The sequence below is a fragment of the Fulmarus glacialis genome, unplaced genomic scaffold, assembly GCF_000690835.1.
Source record: "Fulmarus glacialis isolate BGI_N327 unplaced genomic scaffold, ASM69083v1 scaffold8859, whole genome shotgun sequence".
Classification (NCBI taxonomy): domain Eukaryota; kingdom Metazoa; phylum Chordata; class Aves; order Procellariiformes; family Procellariidae; genus Fulmarus; species Fulmarus glacialis.
In genome coordinates, this window is record NW_009235154.1 from 1 (window position 1) to 9,399 (window position 9,399).

The window sequence follows — 9,399 nt, forward strand, 5'->3', positions numbered from 1 at the left end:
TAAATATTTTATAAATATTTTATAAAATCAGGTCATCCTTCCTATCACCACAACCCCCAGTTTTTAAAAACAAGGAGAAGGGCTTCACCCATTCCCCCTACCCAGGAATGAAATGGGAAAACATGCTCCCCAGAAGACATCATCAAAACAGAGAAAAATTGTTTTCCTGAAGCGTTTGGATAATGGAGAAATGTTTCAAAAGCCCTTCCATGCCTAAGGAGTTTCTAAAACACACAAAATTTAAATTGAGCTGACCAGGTGCCAGATTCAGGCTATCTAGTAGTCTGCCCCAATCACCACCGATTGTAAAATACCCTTTTGTAAAATACATTTTACTCTGTAGAAACACTTGGTGGGCACCATTACACAGCTGAAAGTCTCTGCTCAAGAACTGAGTATTTTAGACCTGCTTCGGACCCCGCTCTGAGATTATTCGGCTCAGCCTAGAGCTGGTCTGCCACACGCTGCACACTCCCCATTGCTCGAGAGGCTCGGTGGCGGCGGCACTGGTTAAACTAGTTTGCAGTGGAAATGCAAGCCCCAGCGGCATCCCGGTCAGCCTCATGCTCCCAGCTATATGAAGACCTTTACTTACCTGCTGGTGCCCCGGACTGTTTGTTGCCCAATTCAGGTAATAGTTTTGCTTTGTTTACTTAAGATTAGGCTCTTTCATCCCAGTCTCCAGGTTGTTTAAAGGGCAAATGGTACGGTTTTGCTTTTTTTTTTAAGGCTTTCTGCATGGGGACTCAGGGGTGCTCGGGGCTGACGTTTCGGAGGTGGTCCCCCACCATCATCCCAGTCTCTTCCAGAGCCCGGAGTTGTACCGACCTGTCCCTAATGCGGCCATTTTCCTAAGGAATGCGAAAGATTGTGGGATTTTGAGAAAATACCCCCAGCACACAGTCTGCAAACTTGCTATTCTCACGCATGGGAAGTGAACCAATTCCTCCCCTAAGAGAAAAAGAGATTTGTAGTTTGGGGTCAAAACCACACTAAACGGGTGCCTTCCGGAGAATGTCCTTGACATCTGGTTTTGAACGTGTGTTAATGAACAAGCCAATGCCTCCAAGCAAAGTCACGGCTCCCAGAAGAACGTCTTAATCATTAACCATAAAATGTGCGATTTCCCTGCAGTTTAGAAAGCAGCGGTTTAGATGGAGATAACGTCAAGGGCCATCGGGATAGGCGCACAGTCCCAGCACGCCTGGGCGAGCGGTGAGCAGGGACCGCTCGCAGCCCACCGCCGTGTGGCTTTCATCGCCTGAAGGTGTTCCCCCCCTCTGCTACGGGTCTGCAGCGAGGACAGGGCTGGACTCTGACTGTATCCATCCCATGAGGACTTTGGTTTGGTCTCTTTGCTACCCAAAAAAAGGTTTCTCACCCGGATTCCTCTTACCATCCCATTTTAACCAAAAGCATCCCGAGATTGCTGGGCAGATCTCGAGTTCCAGTGGTTTTCAGACCTGCCCTCACCAGGATTTTACACGCAGGAGGGAGGGTTCAGGTCAACGCCAAAATGTGCTCACAAAAACTCGTGACGTTTTTAATCAAGGCATCCCCAAGCTAATTTGTTTCTATTTTTTGTGTATTCAAGCGTTCAGATGGCCTTGTGCAAGTGCCAGCTAGCTACACTTTGTTGAGCAAATGAAACCAAGATGTGACCCTGGAAGGCAGAGCTTGCTTTGATTTTCTGAAGGCTGAGGAGAAGGGAGCCAGTGAGAGCTGGAAGCACAGAGTCACGCTGGAGGTTTGCCTTGCAAGGACGCTGCCCCGCGGGCCGGTCGTCTCCCATCGTCAGCCCGACATCTTTATCAGCTGCCCCACAAACAGCCTGCCCCCGGGTCGGTCGCTCTCGCCGCACACACAGAGTATTTGCTTTCAAGTACTGAAGCCAAAATCAGTTGCTGAAAAGGACATCCAGGACCTGAATGGCCTGGAGAGAGAGGGGGATTTTAATGTGTATCTCTGTGTGTACACAGGACACATCGTGCCGGCTCTGCAAACAAACTGGTGCCATCGGCTGGAAGTTCCCAGGGTTTCCAGCAGCAGGAGGGGAAAACTGGCACCAAACAAAAGCAAAGCCTGCGGCCATCGCCAGGCACACGGGAGCTGAATGACGACCAGATTCGGGTTACTGGGCCAAAAATGTTCTCTGTCTTTTCTCATCTGTTTGCAGAGCTTGTGCAGTCCTTTAAACAGAATCCAATTTCTCCTAGAAATAGGAGGCAGGGCTGAACGGCATCTCAGTAACTGGTCAGTGCCTGCAGTCTTCATAGAAACCCTGATGTAATAAAACCACGGATGCATTAAGCAAAAGGGCAGTGATCAGAGTATAGTCTTCTGCTCTGCATTGGTGGGAGGTAACGGTTAAGCCAAGAAATCTGTAATTTAGCTAGGGCTTGAGGAGAAAGCCTTGAGGTTATACAAATAACCTTTCCCCTTCTGAGTGACATCCTCATCTTCTGTGGTGGGGTTAGGAATCCTACACAAAGGGCAGCTGGCCTTTACGTGAACCGCCTGCTCCTGCGGCTCAGCCCTTCATTCTTCAGGGAGGACGCAGGGAAAACCACTGCATTCACTCCCAGGGACCCGAAAGCAGCTGGGAACTGTAGGCAGAGCTTAAGCCCAAAGGTTCCCCTGGGGAAGGAGCAGAGTCAGGATAGGCAAAGCTATGTTGCAATTTCTGGGACAAAAAAGGGTAAATAAGCTGTTGACCCATTGAACTCCAGCTACAACGAGGGGATAAACCAAACAGGAACTTGGAGCTCCACTAGATCCTGAGTCCTCCTCCCTCAGGTTCTGGTGAGCACCAGTTACAGCTATTAAAATAGCTTCTTTAAGCATCATCATCCACTGCTGCTTCAGCTGGAAGCATACCAAGCTCCACAGGATCATCCCTAGGCTCCGTTGACTCACTGGAGGTGGGCTTTTAAAGCCCACGCTTCCTACATCCCCTGCCCAGTGCCTTTGCAACTTTACGCGTGTATCTTGAGCCCAACACATCAACACATTATACTTCTCAGAGGTCAGCAAGCTTGTTCTCACAGAGCATTCAGTTTTGCCAGAGACTATACGGTGACGCAATACCAGCAGCTTTCCAAAATAAAGCTAGTTCGACGTGTGCACGTTGCCAGCTTTACGTTGTTCTACCACTGAAGGAATCCATGACGCACAAGTACACTGGAGCTAAAGTTACTCCTAGAGCAAAATACTCAGTGAGAACAGAAAGTAATTACCTTACAGATTTGGTCAAATCCATGCCAAGATTTCTGGCACATTGCACAGTTCAGAGATGACTTAGACTTGACGTGAGAAGTCTAAGACTTGACATGAGAAGAGCGTAAGGTCCTCAAGGCAGGGTCAACCTTCAGTTGTGCTGAGGGCAGGGGTGCTAAAATGTGTGTGCTGCCCAGTACAAACCTCTGTTGGAAGTGGAGATGAGTCCAACTGAAAAAGCTCTATCCAGAGACTTCAACTCGTAGTTGAACTTTGAAAGCTCAAGTCTCTCCCACACATGAAGATAAAAAGGGAACATTACCAGGAAGCCTGAGATCTGAGATACAAACTCTTTGCAACTGCTAAGTATTTCGGTGGGAGACTATGTTTTTGTTAGTTCCTCTGGATTCTGTATTACCACATCTAGCAGCACGTGAAAGCAAGAAGCCCAGCCTGGGTGTCTGCAGACAGTGAGGATGCTGGCGTCCCCTTCCTCAGGGCAATCCTGCCTAGAGGGTCTTTGCTCGAGATCCCCACTCCAGCATCGCAGGCTCCTTTGAAACCACTCTCCTTTGTTGCCAGCTCTTGCACGGGGCAAAGATCAAAGGCTGGGAGGCTGCAAGCCATGAGGCAGCCGGGCAAAGGCAGAAGCAACCTGAGCTGGAGGTAGGGGAGCCCCTTCCCTTGAAGGTCCACCCTGTCGCGTTGCCCCCTCGCTCCGGCGCTGAGCATCAAGCCATGGTGGCCTGGAGGGGCCACGGCAGAGCAAGGCCCCGAGGATGCCCGGTGAGAACCACTGACTTGTGCAACAGGGGCATTGACACAACTGCTATTTACAGTGTCTCCAGTTTTGTCTTTATTTTCCGTCCCTTCCTTTTTTTGGGTCTTCTTTACTTTCTTGGGAAGTGAGAACACAAATTGTGACACAAACGTGGTTTCATATACAATGCAGTTGGAGCATGCAGCCATGGAAACTGCTGCTTGGGTATGACTTAATGTTTCTTATTGTGTCCTCTTCTGATTAAATTGAACAGTAGAAAGGACCATACCATGAGATCCACCTGCTCCTCAGGAAACATCACTACCTGTCAGTTTACTCGGTACTTCTGAGTAAGTGTAAGGTGTAAAAATACCTATTTATATAAATATTTTATAGAAGTCTGCATATTTATAAATAAACCCAGCAAAAAAATTATAAAAAATCAAAACTAGCTGGGAGAGGTCAGAAAGAAAAACAAATGAAGATGTTATGGAAAACTTTCATTTTACTTTAGGTTGTTCACACATTCAAACCGGAATGAAAAGACCTTAAAGTGAATTTCAAAAACCTGAAGTTTGAGTCTCGAGTCTTCATCCAAAACATAATTCAATGTAAATGAATGGTTTGATTTATTTTATTCCTAAAGAGAAACCAGTATTTTTCCAAACAACTCTACCAAGGGATTTATGAAATAACCATTTTTCTTTACAGCTGTAGCCTTCTAATTAGACTTTCATTCTAAGGTGAATTTTTAAGCCCTTCAGACCTGAGACATTACACACAATCCTCTATAATCTCTTCCCGAGGAAATTATTGTATTATTTAATAGTCTTTGTTTTGGGTAATTACAGCAGGCTTCCTTCCTCCTTTCCATTCCTTGTTCTCTTTATTTACATCTGCAACAGGCTCATATGGCCCGTCTCTGCTGACTTCCAGTATATCATGATTCAGTGAGATGCAGCAAGAAGAGAGAACATGGGCTCAGTGGGATTATTTAGCATGGGAGATTTGGGTTTTTAACACAGAAGTTGCAACGCCCTTCCCTTCAGTATACATAGTCAAGATAAATACAGCATGGTAGCTTCTCACAGGCTGCAGGAGGATGTGCAACAGCAGGGAGAAAAACCCACGTGCAGAGGAAACTCTGAGAGTTTCCAGATGGCAAACACCAGAGCAGAGCTCAGCAAATGTTTCAGACGATTGCAGGCAGTGCTTTTTCTCCACCCAACCAGAGGTTAAGTGTCCTGCTAGGTGGGAAGATCTGTCTCCAAGGCAGGACACGGGCAACTGGTAATATTTCGACCCCGTTCAAGGCTGTACCTTTTGGCTTTGCTGTTTGCCTGACTTGGTGGGAACTGGGAGATTCTCACGGATGCCCTCACAGGATGGCAGAGCTCCTGAGCTCTGCTGTGTGCCGTTTAAATTCTGCTACTGGGCCACTTTAGACAGCAGTTGCCAGCCCTGACTTTACAGCACCTTGAAAGTTGTGGGCTTTGAAAATTAGGAAGGATGGCTAATTCCCAAATTATATTTTATTTCTGTAAGAAGGGAACAATGAATAAAAGTAACATTCCCTAGGACTGGCAGCAGAGGCAGCATTTGTAAGGCTTTCTGAGAAGATACTTAGTCCAGCACACAGCGCTGGGACTCAACCGCCGCGTGTTGTTCCTGGCTCTGCCAGAGACCTGTGACAAATCCCGTCACCTCCGCTTACCCTCCTGCCTTTTCTAGCACCATTCCTCAGACAAGCACTTCAGTGCTACACCACTCCAAGACTCAAACCAACTCCCGGTCAGGATGCTTTCTCCTAAGGCAGGATTCAATGTATTCATGAAAGGCAGATTAGACTGCATTCAGACTTTATTGGCTGATCCTTATTTAATGAGACTGGTAAATACAAATCATATATATATACACACACACACACAGCGCTTTGTTTGCACATTACAATACAATTGCACTTAATGCTGAGTCAGTAGGAGCTCTGCACACTTTGAAAATGAAAGCCATAAAAAGTGAATTTCGCATTAGGAAAAAACAAGTAGCCTGTTTGCTAGCGATCAGCTTTGTTGCCTGGGTACCAAGTACAGTAGCTCCTTTTTGCTCCCTGCCAGGGCCCTGAAAGTGCATGCTGTATCTTATTTCGGTCCAGAATCATTACGGCTATTTATTCATCTCTGGTGAAATGCTCTATTTGCTGCTTCATGCAGACCCAGGCTGGCATCGAGACAATCCTGCCTGCATGTTGAGAGAGCTCGCCCAAGGCTGCCTCAAGGATCTTTCAAGGGAGGATTTGAATTCTTCAAAGCCCTATTGTCTTTATAAGGCACAGCAAACAGTGCTTCTTCCACCTGCCCGCTTTTTTGTAAGCCACTGAAACAATGCAGGGCTGGGCTGTGCTGCCCGGCAGCTGCTGGCAGCTCCTTGCACCAGCTGTATCTCACTGGGATTCACGGGGATAGCTGAATTGCGGTGGAGAAACAGCAGCAGGATCCGTTGACTTCTGGCTGCTGGACTTGTGATTTTACTAACCCTGAAAAGCTGCAATGACTTGCTGAAACTGGTATCTTGAGGCATCAGCAGACTCAGTCACTGTGATTTAACACAGCATCACCCATCAGCTGAACCTCAGGAACCCACAGCATTGCAGTTGTAAAGCAGAATACATAAGCTCAGAGGTGCTGGCACTTAGGCTAAGGACAGCCAATATTCTTCATTCTGGGAATTAATTTGCTTTCTCCTTCTCTATGCGCAAGTCAGAGGATGCATTCTTTAGTTCCTGGTTCTACAGACTCTTGCAGAATGAAGCTAGGTTCTTCCCATCATCAAGTCTAGTAAGCAAACGGCAGGACAAATTAGGTCCCTGGACAACATGGCTGCAAGCCCCAGTGCCCTTGAGGGGTGTCCACAGCCATAACCAGCTAGGATAAATAATTACATCCCTCTGAAGGAGTGAAACCCAGCTCATTCCATTTAAGCTGTAGTGCGACCTCAGCCAAGTTAATAGGGAGGAAAAAACAGAAATTCTTATTGATATTAGCAGATTTTGAGACACACAGACAAAGGGAGGGAGTTGATCTGCAAAGTAACATTTTAGGCAATTGCTTTTCAGAACACTATCACACCTCAAAGCCGCTTCAAAAAGGAATGCCTAACAGCCATGGTTTTTTCCTGTTAGCACCTCCAGTGCTGGGGAACAGGGATTTTCCAAGGTAGCTTCTGACCCTGAAGTGAAGAAGCCTAGCAGTGGAAAACCAACACAGTTCTCAAAAAAGTAAACGGTCAAAATACTGGTAATCTCAGCTTCTTCCCAGTATGGCAAATAACTCCGTGCATTTGGTGGAAATACCAAGAGTCACATTACACTGAGAGCAATGGCTGCTCTTGCTTTTCACCATTGTTGCTCCTTGCAGAGTGTTCCCCGAGGGTAGGGCTGGAAATAAACTTTCTCCATAATCAATTATCAAGAGAACAGCAACTCCAAAAATGTCTCATTCTATTTAGTGGCATCACCACTATGAAAGATGTTTAATTTACGAATAGATTGTATCCAGTTCGGACCAGAAATACCTATTTTTTTCAGTTAAAGAGAGAAGGCAGTACATCTGATATGGCCCTAAGACTGCACAGGCTGAATTTTGCAGGATTAGATCCTTAATGAGCTGTAGTGGGACATTTTTCCCCCAAGTCTGAGCATTCAGTCTTTCATCTTATATAAATGGCTGTAGGAGTGATGGGGGTAGACCCTAGACTATGCCGATTACCCACTGAATCACCTCAAAGTGGCACCTGAGACTAGCCATCTGGCTAGACAAGTGATAGTCTCCTTTAAAAGTAAAAGGTTGTTTTGTTGTGGGTTTCTTTTTTTGTGGGTTTGGTTTTTTAACTCTTATACCAAAAGTCACTTTTTCATCAGTTAATAGCAGGTCTTTTCACCAGTGACTTGTAAAGCAATGTGGACACTAAGAATTCATGAAGTGGAAATAAAACCTAGCAGTTTCAGGGAAGAGCTCAAGCACAAGCTGTATTTACAAATCAACTGAAAGGAGGATTAATCAGTAGTTTTAAACTGCCTTTATGAAAATCAGATTGACCGTAACTATTTTGAAGTTAACGAACTAAGAAATGTTTAACTACATTTATACTAAGTCTTATGAATATGGCTTCACAAGACAATATGCCATTACAGAAGTGCCAATACATTTAAATAGCTGCTTGGTCAGCTTGTAAGTCAGCTTTAACGTTCAGTGACTATGAGTAAGAGAAGACTGTGCTCCAGTTCCTGTTTCTCTACTGCAAGTTCTCAAAGAAAACTTAAAGAACTTGCCCTTAGTAGGCAAATCTACCAAAAAAATCATACCAGGAGGAGACTAAGCATTGCCCTCTGCTCTTAGTTTTGACTTACCTGTGTCCCCACTAAGCCTACCACACAACACCTGAGGGAATCCCACCCTCTTTAAAACAAACTTACATTAAAAAAGGCACAAGATGGAGCATGCTTTGCTTTCCTTCAGGGCCCTTCCTTCCCCTCACCCTCAGAAATCACAGTAGTAATGCTGGAGTACAACTGCAGTTCCAGGACTTACCTGAAGCACTCTTGCCAGGGAACTTTATAGCTTAGTTTCCTCTCGGAATGTTTAACAAGAGCCATCTCAACTCTAAGAAAGGGCTTCACCTCTGATGCAACCTTTTATTACAGTTAGCGCTACTGTGACTGAGTCTCCTTCCCTTCTTGGTTCTGGGAAGCATGAAATGCAACAGATGAGTCAGAGGACAGTCTCCATGGGCTTCTTGAGAACTTGAACTTACCCTTGGAATACAAAACAAGGCTTCCTACAAAATCAAGGCACCTATTACAGATCAGTCCTTCTCAGCTAGCTGCAAAGCATCATTCTGAACTGTTTGTTTCCACCCCTTTCATTCCCACTGCATTTACTGTGTGCAGTAGTACCTGTTAAATGAAGCCTTCAGTAGCCTGGAGAAGTTACCTGGCTATTCATACTACAAATACTTCATCTGGTGTGCCAGTAAAACTCAATATATGCTGGTAACTTTTACCTTTGTTCTTAGGGTAGTTAACAGGACAGATACAGTGAAGTGCTTAAACCTAAGCCTCTCCCCGCCTCTAAAACTATAGATTTTATAATTTCATCTTCAGTCTACTTTTCATCACTTGCTTTAACCACCTTTCTTCCCCATGCTTTTTATTAGTATTCAGTTATACAAGCTCAAGACACATTTAAGTAGAAGGTATATCCCACAGCATTGAACCTAAAGCTTAAATTAGTCTGCCTTTGAAAGCAAGCAAGAAAGTACTTCCAGCATAGATTAAGGCCAGAAACAGCATCTATTTTATGCTGCAGATATAACGAAAACTTAAGGATATCAACTATGATGTTTTTAAGTGCTTTATATTTATTATA